General features: G+C 38.2%; 2 long non-coding RNA genes across 2 annotated transcripts in view; both read right to left on the bottom strand.

The window, feature by feature from the left end:
- The window catches only part of LOC138127757 (uncharacterized), a 299,284-nt gene that overhangs the window by 161,509 nt on the left and 124,981 nt on the right, over nt 1-12,794 (bottom strand). The gene's annotated exons all lie outside the window — the stretch shown is intronic.
- LOC138128653 (uncharacterized) lies at nt 7,636-11,466 on the bottom strand. Its single transcript, XR_011158815.1, has 3 exons — nt 10,871-11,466; nt 8,359-10,813; nt 7,636-8,226 (listed from the first exon to the last, which is right to left on the bottom strand). It is a non-coding gene; the product is annotated as an uncharacterized lncRNA (long non-coding RNA).

The following is a 12,794-nucleotide window of genomic DNA, read 5'->3' as shown; positions in this document are numbered from 1 at the left end:
ATGACTTTATGTATTTGATCAGCGCAGCGCAGAGTTTTTCAATTAGCGAATTTTTAACGGTCAAGGCGACTCTGATGTTCTGCCTGGAGGCAACTTCTGCGTCGTTCCCCACTCTTGACCGCTCATTCCGCATCATCGGTGACATCACCTCCCGCGCCGTCACTGGGGTTGCTAATACGGCCAGACTGACCGGTGTTCCGCTCCCGGATCACTTCGTGACCATCATCTCAGAATTTTTGAACTGAGCAACAATTTAATTAATTCTCAATGTCACACGGCACTTCAATTTGAGACAATCATTTCAAAAATTAAAGAAATGAAACAAGGTACTCTCAACCCATAACTCATTCAATTGCTCCTCGGTCTTCATAATGACCATCCAGCATTAAATATTTTCAACACATTCGCATGCTCCTCGGTTTTCACAGTAACCGTCCAGCATGAAACATTTTTCAACAACTTCACATGCTCCTCGGTTTTCACAGTAACCGTCCAGCATGGAACATTTTTCAACAACTTCACATGATAGCTTAGGGCTCACACGCTCATGCACCCTTTTCTGTCGACAACAACAAATACTTACTCTCTGTACTGTCTACTTCCGGGTCCTACCATTCTCCTGGCCAACGCTTGATTCTGTCGCGAGGTACGACTAACGGTCCTCTTTTTAATCGCCGGTTTTCCACCCAGAAACAATCCCCTGGCAGCTGCTCAATGATCTTGTAGGGTCCGCGGAATTGCGCTTCCAGTTTGCCAGCCCTTGCACTGGTCTTTGGTATGAAGACAAAATCTCCCACCTTAAACTTTTGATTATTGCGGCGGTTCCTGTCGAACCCTGTCTTCTGACTTGCAGCGTTTCGTATAATATTGTGGTGTGCAAGGAGACGATCATCGTGAACATTCATGTTTGACTCAGATAGAGGAATTGACTCAATTAAATTATGCACCGGTATGACACTTGCATTTATTCCAATTAGTAAACGCAATGAGGCGAAACCAGTGGTTTCCCGCACCATTGTATTGAGGGTGACTCGTACTTTAGGAATTGCGCTCGTCCATTCCTGGACTTTGTTAAGATAATTAATAAGGGTGTCGTCCTTCAATTTTATTGACATCTCGGCGGTACTAATGCATAGAACTTTATTTACCTCTGTAAACATTTCAGAGAATTTTTCCAGTAACCCTATTAACATTTTGCGGAATGCTCCATGAAGATTAGCTACGGCACTCATTAACCAGTCTGCAGCCATAACATTGACGCCTACCGTTTGTATTGTGACGTAACTCGTTCTAGTCGGGTGTCAGAAGTGTCCGTTGTAATAAGTATATCGGGATACTGAGTTACATTTTTCCCAATAATATTCGAGGTCAGCATCGCGGACAAGAAAGAAATCTAATTCAAACAACGCGGTTTCGCATTCGACCAAGACTGTCGTTTTTCCGTACGTCGCGACGATTTTGTTTCCAATTCCTTTCAAACACGTAACATTGGGTTCTACGTGACACGCAATAGGCAAGACGGTTCTTTCAGGGAGAAGCGAGCAAAACGCTCCGGTATCAATGAAACACGGGTTTTCCTCGTATTACAATCAGGGTCAGATCATTCGCACATGCGTCACCCACGCACAGATTAACACACCGGTTGTTATTTACACGTTCGGACCGTTCTTTTGCAAAACAAGAAGAGACGTTATGACCGACTTTCTTACAAAATTCGCAGGTTTTGCTAGAAGACGGCCCATCGTTTGACACACGAAGTCTTTTTGGCGATTCGGCGGAGGTACGTTTGGTGCACGTGGATTGTATATGGCCGTAGTCTCCGCAAGCGAAACAGAGTTTAAATTGCAACCTGGAATAATTACCATCCGGTTTATTGCGCGGACCAGTTTTACATTTGGAAAGCCACTGCCGAAGCCAGGAGTTGCCTCGGGCGTTCCTATTTTTCTTTTCATGATATTTTTTTACGTAACTAGATAACAAAATCAACAAATCGCTCGTAGTTTGTGCACCATTATTTATCGCCCCCATCCGAACTGATATGCCAAGTAAGTCCGCGATAATTAGCTCTACAAGCTCAGCTTCAATAAATTTAATTCGAGTCCGATTCAAAAGTAACAATTTCTCCCTTGCATACTCACAATACGTTTGGAACTCTTCACTTGTCAATAAGACGGGCCTCTTCAGTTTTTCGGCCAGGTTTCTCTTCGGTGGAAACAAGTCAATTAGATCGGATTTGAATGACTCCCAATCTCGTTGCTCTGGCTCCCAGTTCTCGAACCACGTGGAAGCTGTTCCTTTCAGTACCTTGGCGGCCCTGGATACCGTTTCACGGCCGTTCCACCCGAACTCTTCCCAAATCTTCAATTTCTCTGCACCACGCCAGAGTACTGGAATCGGTTCGTTGCGGGTCAAACACAGGCAAAGCGATATCGTCAGTACCACGTCTTGAACTTCCCAGCGATCTCCCAAGTTTTTGGAAAAGTTCTAGCAAAGCCTCTTGCACTGCCATGGCCAACGATGTGGATGCACTTACAAAAAAACTGGGTTTTTTGCGGGTAAATCCCACTTCTGATGTTAGCGTCAGCTTGGTAATAAAACAATATGCACTCTAAAATGACTTTATATATCGAGCAATCAAATTAATTTGTAATCGAGTAATCCATGGATTTGAATCCGTATGTCTATTGCGATTGATATGCTTAATTGTAGTTTCTAGAGTAACGTCATTTCAAAGACTTTTAAAATCGATTTGGTTTTCAAAAATGTTCATAATGTAATTTCTAAATAGAACAGAAAAAACTGTAGCCTCCACATTTAATTTGTTAGCAGGATTTGTGATTGGGCGGTAAATTAATGAAACAAATACCCTCAAAACAAGGAGTTTTAATTCCGGATCGACTCGATACAAGTCTGGACCCTTTGCTGGTAGATTAATATCTAGAGAGATATGACACAGAGGTGTTTCCCGCAGGGTACTTCGTCTTGCTCCCGTCGTGGGCTGTCGGGTACCGCCGAGTACCACCGAGATCGCCCACGCGGTGCTGACGTGGCCTTCGTGGAGTCCCACGATTAACAAATTTTATTGTTAATTTCAATTTTTTGTCAGATCCTAATCCTGGGTATACAATTAAATTCGTCGCAACTTTAACCACCGTTGCATTGTTTACATTGACAACACCTAACCTGTCTTTCACAGGCTGTGTTTATTCCATGTTTATTCTCGTGGCATTTTTGTGTTGTTTCTTGCCTAGTGAAACAGTCTCCGATAGTGGCGGCTGGTCAGGGGCCGCAGATACGGCAGTGCCGACCCAGAAATTTATTTGAAAATAACACAATTTAAAACAGTTCATTTATACTTTTTTTTTAACAAGTTTCATCATTCATATCTCTCTAATATGCATATATTTTTCAAATTTTATGACATTAGCCCTTACTGGAGATTCAAAGGTCCATTAACTCATGGTCCCAGTATCCCGTAAAAATGAGCGCATTAAATATACGCGTGAGCATGTCCGATGAAATTGCACGCTGTTTGGGTTTGGGTCGGCAAGTAGTACCAGATCAGCGACAGTGAGTAGTGAGAGTTGCGTTAAATGCACCAATGCTTGTCAGATGCGCAGAACGTCGAGATTATTGCATCGCCGTTCCCTAGTTGGTACTGCATGCCGTACCTCACCGCTTTTCAGTCTTTAGATTGAGATAACCGGTTTTGAATTCAAACTAACCGCCAATAAAAACTATAGAAGTACGGGTGTCGTTACCGTCGGCGACCGCTTGGGGGCGGGGGTGAAAGTCGACAGGGGATGAACGGCCATGTTTTTTTTTAGAGACACTTTGGTCTTGACCGCAGAGTACTACAGAAGTACCGTGTATTTTTCTGTGTTCTAATTGTGCGATTTTGGTCGTTTTTAATTGAACTGTGCTAAATGTTGCTGTCCAGTTGCTGTTTTTGAACTAGGTATGTTTGCGGTACTAAAATTATGTCTGTTTCGCACGGAATGTATTTTTAACTATTATAATTGTTCGCACGTGGTTTGTTGATGTGGCCACCATATTGTATAAAATCCGCAATTATCTCGACCATCCCCATGTATCACGCTTTTTAACAATTGTAAGCTTGCGAAGGAGAGTAAGGCAGCCTGGTTCTAGTTTTGCTAAATTTATAAAATCGTACGGATCACGTTTTTTTTTGTAAAATCAGGTGTAACAATTCACTAACGTTCCTAAAAAGAAAAGAAAAGGGCGCCAAGTTTTTAGAATGGGTCTGTGGCTTTCATTTTTTGTTATAAGCGCACTCTCTCATTTTTGATCCCTTTTTTTTAACTATTCCGAGTGACGCTTTTGGTGTAACAAGTATCTATTTATTGCTTAACATTTTTAATCAAAATTTGATTAAATTAATTTGAAAGTTTCCACTTTCCATCCCGGTAGCAACCAATTGGGTTTATATTTCAGTTATCTGCGCGGGCTTTTCCTTATCCAGGGATTTTCTACATTTAGGTATTTTCATCGTTTAGTCCCGGGGCGCCCTCCATATTATTCAAGGGGGCCCCTTGTCGATGATCCGGCTCTAATATGCTAGGGTCGACTGGACTGTGTTTTTTTTTTGTTTTATTGTTATGTATGTGTTATTGGTTGTTACCATTTTTCCATCCCAAACTGAAAGTGTTCTTAGATTACTCTGTCAACAAAGTTTTGCCGCTGTTTCGTTTGCATTTTCCAGTTGCTGTAAATGTCAATTCTTCCTTATCGCCAGGGTCTCTCTCTGTTTGAGGGGTTTAGTTTCTCCTAACATCCAATCGTTGAACACGACCCGCGGCCCCTCGTTTAACATGTTGTGCCCCAAGAGAGACCCGAAAACCATAACGCTTGGCGGGGCTTGCTGAATGCTGGTCCGCAACGTCGCTCATGGTGTAAGTTGAATCCGAGTTCCTTGGCACAGAACTTCCGGAATGGTAATCTGTTCTCGAAGTTTGTGGTACTTGACAAGCGTCGTTTGTGTTTCCTTTGAAATAGTCATATTCAATTCAACCGATGAACTTAGAGTACCTCAATTTGTTGACTTAACGTAAAGCAGTTAGGACTTTTCCCTTAGCACCAAATCACGGGTAGGCGGGAAATGTTAAAGTCGTAAGGATAGGCACCACAGACCACCGGACCACACAAAGCCACTCGCCCCTTCTATAGCGTATCTGTCGCACATTGTAAATTAACTGAAAAAAAAAACAAACATGCTAAAGTTCTCGTCTAGTGCTCGCTCTCGCTCGAACAGTCCGAAGTAACTACATTTTTTTTTGTAATGTACATGACCCTCCTGTTTTTCCTGAATTTTAGATTGTGTTGTTTATGAAATCAGTTTTGCTCAATTTTCAATAACTGTCCCGACCACGTTGTCACTTCGGACTTGTTCGTATTTTCAGGAGAGGTTTTAGCGGAGCCTCATTCGGGGGTCTGGGAGAATGGCCAGAGCTCACCATTTTCCTACAGTTCTAAATGAGTAGTCTTCTCACATTTGGGCATGACCAACTTCATTAAACTATGTTATGGCCATTCCAATTCCATTAAAATGAGCTTCGTATGAAGTATGTCATGGATAGTCATAGACAAAATAAGAACATATAGAACGCAAACTCCCTATACATTTTTTGGGCACAAAGCGTTTACCGCCATCTCTTATCCTGGTGACGGTGCAAAATCACAGCCTACTGGATGCGCTTACCATTCCTTTGATTTTTTATCATTGCAACTTTTCACAACAAATTAAAACGCCAACAATAGGTACTTTCAATTTTTATTTTCAACCGTCTTTGATACAGTTCTGCTATATTTTTATAAATAATATTCCTAAATGCTATCGTTCTCGAATCCTATTATTTAAAATTAAATTTTACCCCTTAATGTAAATGAGGTTAAATGAATTATTTTACCAATAATTTCATCTTCAATTTTATTTTTAAGTGAACGAAAAATTAACATTAGATACTTATATTTGAATTACCGTTCAAATTTTGCTTTTAATATTATCGGCCGAAGTTATGTTACTCAATATAATTTTGAAAATATCATGAATCTTATTAACATTTTCTACAAACTCTAAAAAACTCACACTTGCCACTTTCTGCTAAATTTTAGTTTAATTCCAAGAATCCTTCCAATGTTTTCATTCAATTTTTTTTTTGTGGAAGGAAGTGCTGTTTTTTTAATCCAAAAATTTTTCCAAAGTAGGTACATATTGCGTAAGTGTAGGACTGCTTCCTGCCAAAATTTTGTGTGCCCCGGATTTTTGTAAACTCCACAAGCAAGAGGTTTCTCGCAACGTGGACGTTATTGTTATTATGTTATTAGAAATTACCACAGTTAACTAATAGCGTGATAGTTGAATTAATCATGATTATGACGACTCAAAACTTGTGTTGCATAGGACATCTTTTGGATCTTATCTGCATGTCCGTAATTTTGTGGAAGGCTCTTAATTCGTCCCAAGCTGAATCATAAAGATAAACCTTCAATATATGGTCCAATTTCACACTTAAAATTTCTTCGTTTACTTCCCAAACCAAATCTTTTGTTATCCTATAATTTCTAATTCCTTTAATAAGATGAGGTGTATCAAATAATGATGCAATCTCTTGGTTTTGAAGTACTATGGCGGACAATAAATTTAGGCCGGCCTGTCATTGGCTTGACATCAAAATGTAAAGCTGGCATTATGTTCAACTAACCCCATTTTCGATTTTTGTCATTCTTGTCATCGTGACAGTGATAATCAAAATTAAAATTGGGAAAAGAAGCGTGCACCAGAGAGAAGTGCTACTACAAATCAGTTATGCTAGTGCGTCATAATCTGTAAGTTACGAAAAGGGCGAAGGAAACGCCAAACAGCTTGAAAACCTTCAGTTTGACGAACTGACACATCAGTCATAATGACAATAAATGGTCGCTTGCATTGACTTTTTTGAAATGTCAGAAATTTGCCGGCCTAAATTTATTGTCCGCCATAGTATTATTTTTCTTTCAATTTGTTGATTGTTTTCTATATAAATTTTGCTTCATTCTCTCAACAACAAATTTAGCAATCTTAGCAGCGGTACTACATTATTTGTGAACGTGACACAGCCTCATTTTGAATTACAAGATAGTGACATAAAGATTGACGCTGCTTTGACTGATTTTTAGATTACTGAGATTACTTTGATTTTAAAGTTTTGACTTTTTAAAACATTTGCGCCCTCTTGCGGTGTGGTGAGGGTGCGCTAAACGATTTTCCAAAAATTTATTAGGTATTATAGTATTTTATTTTCTCTATGTGGATAGTCAAGGCCATCTGAATCAAAAAGCTACGCTTATAAGGCCGTTTCAATGTACATAATAATTGTTTCTGCAGAGTGGCCATAAAACAAAAGAAGACAGAACCTTATTGCGCGCCCTCGGTGGCCTATCAACGAATCAAAGCTACAATATTGGCGGCAATTTAAAATATTACCCTTCTATTTTACATGAAATGGTAAAAGCGTGTTTCATTTGTGGGGCAAAAGATGTTCGCTTATTTGAAATTCGCAGCAATATGAAACAAAGACAAAAATGGTTCGAAGCTTTTGAAACATTTTGCGGTAAACAAATTTATGGAGACAATGATAAGCACAACCTTTTAATTTGTATTTGTAATATAAAAGACTACAAAAATTACGGATTACTCAGAAATTTGTGAGCAGCATTTTCAACAAGTCTCTATAATTACATTACAACCCCCAAAAGACGACGCTTATGTAAAGATGCTGTTCCTTGTCCTTCTATTTTTGTAAGTATCTATAATTAAAAAACACTTGTGGTGTTTATTGCTACATGAAATATACATAGAAGCGAAGTCAACCACGACACATGAGAAAACAAAATGAGCTTCCTCTTCTCATTTTTCGATTAATTACTTATTACTTTTCAAAGTCCTAATCAGGAACCTCCAGGTATTAATTACTATCATCTTATTAGTGTTTTTGTTTTTTAGGCTTTTCCCACTGAAACTCCAGTTGAAATTCCTGTACCCCAAAATCCTGTAGAGTCTTTCATCATTCCAACTGTTCCAATGACATCCAAATCAATTCAAGTAAATAGTATTTCTGCGCAGTATATTCCACCAAATGGTTGAGATAATGGGCCCTCATTTGCTAGAAAATCCAATACTTTCATCTTGTCTGGTACATAAAAATCAGATCTGCGAGCTGATAATAACTGCAATGCTGAAACCAGTTTTAGATAATACTTATTTGTCAAGAAAAAACAGATTTATTAAAGAAGAAATGCGCAATCCAGAACAAACTCCTTTGCAGAAAAATGTTAAAGTTATAAATTGTTCTAACCTACCTTGTGTTATGATTTCATGGTTTTTTGCAATTCTAATTTATTAGTATTTTGCTAGCCCAGAATGTGTCCAAAAAAAGCTCGGATCTTAGATATTTTATTGCATTCATGTTTTAATTGATGTTTTAAGCACTTAACCTCAAAGAAAAAGTGGAAAAAGTCTCAATCAATTGCGTTCGAAATCGGTAGATGGAGCGCAAAAAGGTTCTGCCGCCCGAAATGTCACAGAAACAAAGTTTATATGGAAAAATCGAAAATTGAAACGGCCTTATAAGCGTAGCTTTTTGATTCAGATGGCCTTGTGGATAGTCATAGACAAAATAAGAACATATAGAACGCAAACTCCCTATACATTTTTTGTGCACAAAGCGTTTACCGCCATCTCTTATCCTGGTGACGGTGCAAAATCACAGCCTACTGGATGCGTTTACCTTTCCTTTGATTTTTTATCATTGCAAATTTTCACAACAAATTAAAACGCCAACAATAGGTACTTTCGATATTTTATTTTCAACCGTCTTTGATACAGTTCTGCTTTATTTTTATAAATATTATTCCTAAATGCTATCGTTCTCGTATCCAACCATTTAAAATTAAATTTTACCCCTTAATGTAAGTGTGGTTAAATGAATTATTTTACCAATAATTTCATCTTCAATTTTATTTTTTAAAAAATTAATATTAGGTACTTATGTTTGAATTACCGTTGAAATTTTGCTTTTAATATTATCGGCCGAAGTTATGTTACCTACTCAATATAATTTTGAAAATATTATGAATCTTATTAACATTTTTTACAAACTCTAAAAAACTCATACTTGCCACTTTCTGCTAAATTTTAGTATAAATCCAAAAATCCTTCCAATGTTTTCATTCAATTTTTTTATGGACGAAAGTGCTGTTTTTTTAATCCAAAAAATTTTCCAAAGTAGGTACTGTTACGATTTAAATCGCCGCGCGATTGTAAATCTTCGCGATTTTTCTAGAATGTTCTAGAATCCATCGCGACGGAAACGTACTCGGACTTCCGCCGAAAAATCTGCGCACAGAGGGGGTGGAAGCTATAAATCGGGGGAACCAGAGACAGAGAAAGAATTTTTCACGACCTTTTGCCGGGAGTGTTGTCAGTGCCTGGGGAGAGTCAAGGGGACAGTGATCGAGTGAATTTGCAGGGCCGACGAGACGACGTAGTGGAGTTCACGAGGGCCGTTGGAGACGATTCGTCTAAGTACCACCGCCCACATCGCCAAGCGGATCACGGACTTCACTACGGAAGGTTCCAGACCGAACGCTTTTGCGGATCAGGATCTCGTCGAGTCCTGTCAGTCCAGGTCGTCCCCGGACTCACCGGAAGGTGCCGGATCTACCCACCAGCAAGTCCGGAGCAGTGGTGACACCCCAATTTTTACAGGCCGTAGCTTCTCAAAGTTTTCGGTTGTATTTTGTCACTCCGTCGAACTAATTGAGCGTTTGTATTTAACTATAGTCAAATTTCCATTGTCACTCATTATTTCGACGGGTGAAAAGTTCTCTCAAATTCCTTTAATTTGTATATCGCGTTTAGGATTATAATTTGTTCCACTGTTAAAGTTGCAGTTTTATCATAAGGCGCGTCATTTCATTAATCGTACTAACTTAAGAAAAAAATTTCCTTATCAAGTCCGTCGGGTTTTTATATTCACGAACGATTATCAATCGGTGAGTGACCTCGCCAGGAATTGTGTATCGCGCTCACCGAACATTTTTTTGCGCGTGGTTCTTCACCGGTCCGTACCGGAGAAAAACATCTTAACTTCAATTTTTTTTTTGGAGCGAAGGAAGACTTGGAGGACCTCCCCGCTTATGCGGGCGGCGTAGCCGAATAGCGACGTTACGTAGGACCAGTCGGCCTTCCTCCTTCGCTAAAGAAAGGAATTTTTTTTTACTGTTTCGCCGGTACTCGTTCGTTGAATATCTGGGACCCGGAGGACCCTCCGAGGAGTTAGGGTTATTCAATTTTGTACACGCCATAGGGCTAGTCAGGCTTCGTTGTTTTCTTTTTCATTTATATCATTATTTTCATTGTTTGACATCTGAATAAACGATTAGTTGGAAGATTGTGTATCATTTCCCGTACTCCGGGCTGTTCTCACCAATTTTTCAGCTTCGGTCGGCGTTTCTCGTGGTTCGCATTGTAAACCGAGTCGGAGCCACGACTTGTTCGTTATACCCCTGAACATTCCGGATTTGTAACCGGTAACAGGGTTGCTCAGTTTCGAGAGCGTAATTTATAACGTAACAGTACATATTGCGTAAGTGTAGGACTGCTTCCTGCCAAAATTGTGTGTGCCCTGGATTTTTGTAAACTCCACAAGCAAGAGGTTTCTCGCAACGTGGGCGAAATGTCCCTCCCTCCAGATTATTATCAAAGAGTTTGTCAAAAAAGTTCCCAATTCTTCATCATTTAGGTTTGTTCTACCTGTTAGTTAAAATGTATATTAGATTATTAACAACAATGTTATTAGAAATTAAGTACCACAGTTAACTAATAGCGTGATAGTTGAATTCATGATTATGACGACTCAAAAGTTGAGTTGCATAGGACATCTTTTGGATCTTTTCTGCAAGTCCGTAATTTTGTGGAGGGCTCTTAATTCGTCCCACGCTGAATCATAAAGATAAACCTTCACTATATGGTCCAATTTCACACTTAAAATTTCTTCGTTTACTTCCCAAATCAAATCTTTTGTTATCCTATAATTTCTAATTCCTTTAATAAGATGAGGTGTATCAAATAATGGTGTAATCTCTTGGTCTTAAAGTATTATTTTTCTTTCCATTTGTTGATTGTTTTTTTTTTATAAATTTTGCTTGATTCTCTCAACAACAAATTTAGCAATCTTAGCAGCGGTACTACATTATTTGTGAACGTGACACAGCCTCATTTTAAATTACAAGATAGTGACATAAAGATTGACACTGCTTTGACTGATTTTTAGATTATTGAGATTACTTTGATTTTAAAGTTTTGACATTTTAAAACATTTGCGCCCTCTTGCGGTGTGGTGAGGGTGCGCTAAACGATTTTCCAAAAATTTATTAGGGACTTTTCATTCTATAGTATTTTATTTTATCTATGACTATCCACATAGAGAAAATAAAATACTATAGAATGAAAAGTCCCTAATAAATTTTTGGAAAATTGTTTAGCGCACCCTCACCACACCGCAAGAGGGCGCAAATGTTTTAAAAAGTCAAAACTTTAAAATCAAAGTAATCTCAATAATCTAAAAATCAGTCAAAGCAGTGTCAATCTTTATGTCACTATCTTGTAATTCAAAATGAGGCTGTCTCACGTTGACATATAATGTAGTACCGCTGCTAAGATTGCTAAATTTGTTGTTGAGAGAATCAAGCAAAATTTATATAGAAAACAATCAACAAATTGAAAGAAAAATAATACTTCAAGACCAAGAGATTACACCATTATTTGAAACACCTCATATTATTAAAGGAATTAGAAATTATAGGATAACAAAAGATTTGGTTTGGGAAGTAAACGAAGAAATTTTAAGTGTGAAATTGGACCATATAGCGAAGGTTTATCTTTATGATTCAGCGTGGGGCGAATTAAGAGCCCTCCACAAAATTACGGACATGCAGATAAGATCCAAAAGATGTCCTATGCAACTCAAGTTTTGAATCGTCATAATCATGATTAATTCAACTATCACGCTATTAGTTATCTGTGGTAATTTCTAATAACAATTGTTGTTAATAATCTAATATATATTTTAACTAACAGGTAGAACAAACCTAAATGATGAAGATTTGGGAACTACAAAAACAATAACTTTTTTGACAAACTCTTTGATAATAATCTGGAGGGAGGGACATTTCGCCCACGTTGCGAGAAACAGTCCTACACTTACGCAATATGTACCTACTTTGGAAAAATTTTTGGATTAAAAAAACATTGGAAGGATTTTTGGATACTAAAATTTAGCAGAAAGTGGCAAGTGTGAGTTTTTTAAAGTTTGTAAAAAATATTAATGATTCATGATATTTTCAAAATTATATTCAGTAACATAATTTCGGCCGATAATATTAAAAGCAAAATTTTAACGGTAATTCAAACATAAGTACCTAATGTTACCTAATTTATAAAAATGAAGCAGAACTGTATCAAAAACGGTCGAAAATAAAATATCGAAAGTATTGCTGGCGTTTTAATTTGTTGTGAAAATTTGCGATGATAAAAAAAATCAAAAGAGAGGTAAACTCATCCAGTAGGCTGTGATTTTGCACCCTCACCAGGATAAAAGATGGCGGTAAACGCTTTGTGCCCAAAAAATGTATAGGGAGTTTGCGTTCTATATGTTCTTATTTTGTCTATGTGGATAGTGATGAAGTGGTGCCATCTGTTTGTTAAACATCAAGGTAAAATTGCCTTCAAATTT

Source organism: Tenebrio molitor, chromosome 4 (genome assembly GCF_963966145.1).
Source record: "Tenebrio molitor chromosome 4, icTenMoli1.1, whole genome shotgun sequence".
Classification (NCBI taxonomy): Eukaryota; Metazoa; Arthropoda; class Insecta; order Coleoptera; family Tenebrionidae; genus Tenebrio; species Tenebrio molitor.
This window is presented reverse-complemented; position numbering and strand designations above follow the sequence as displayed.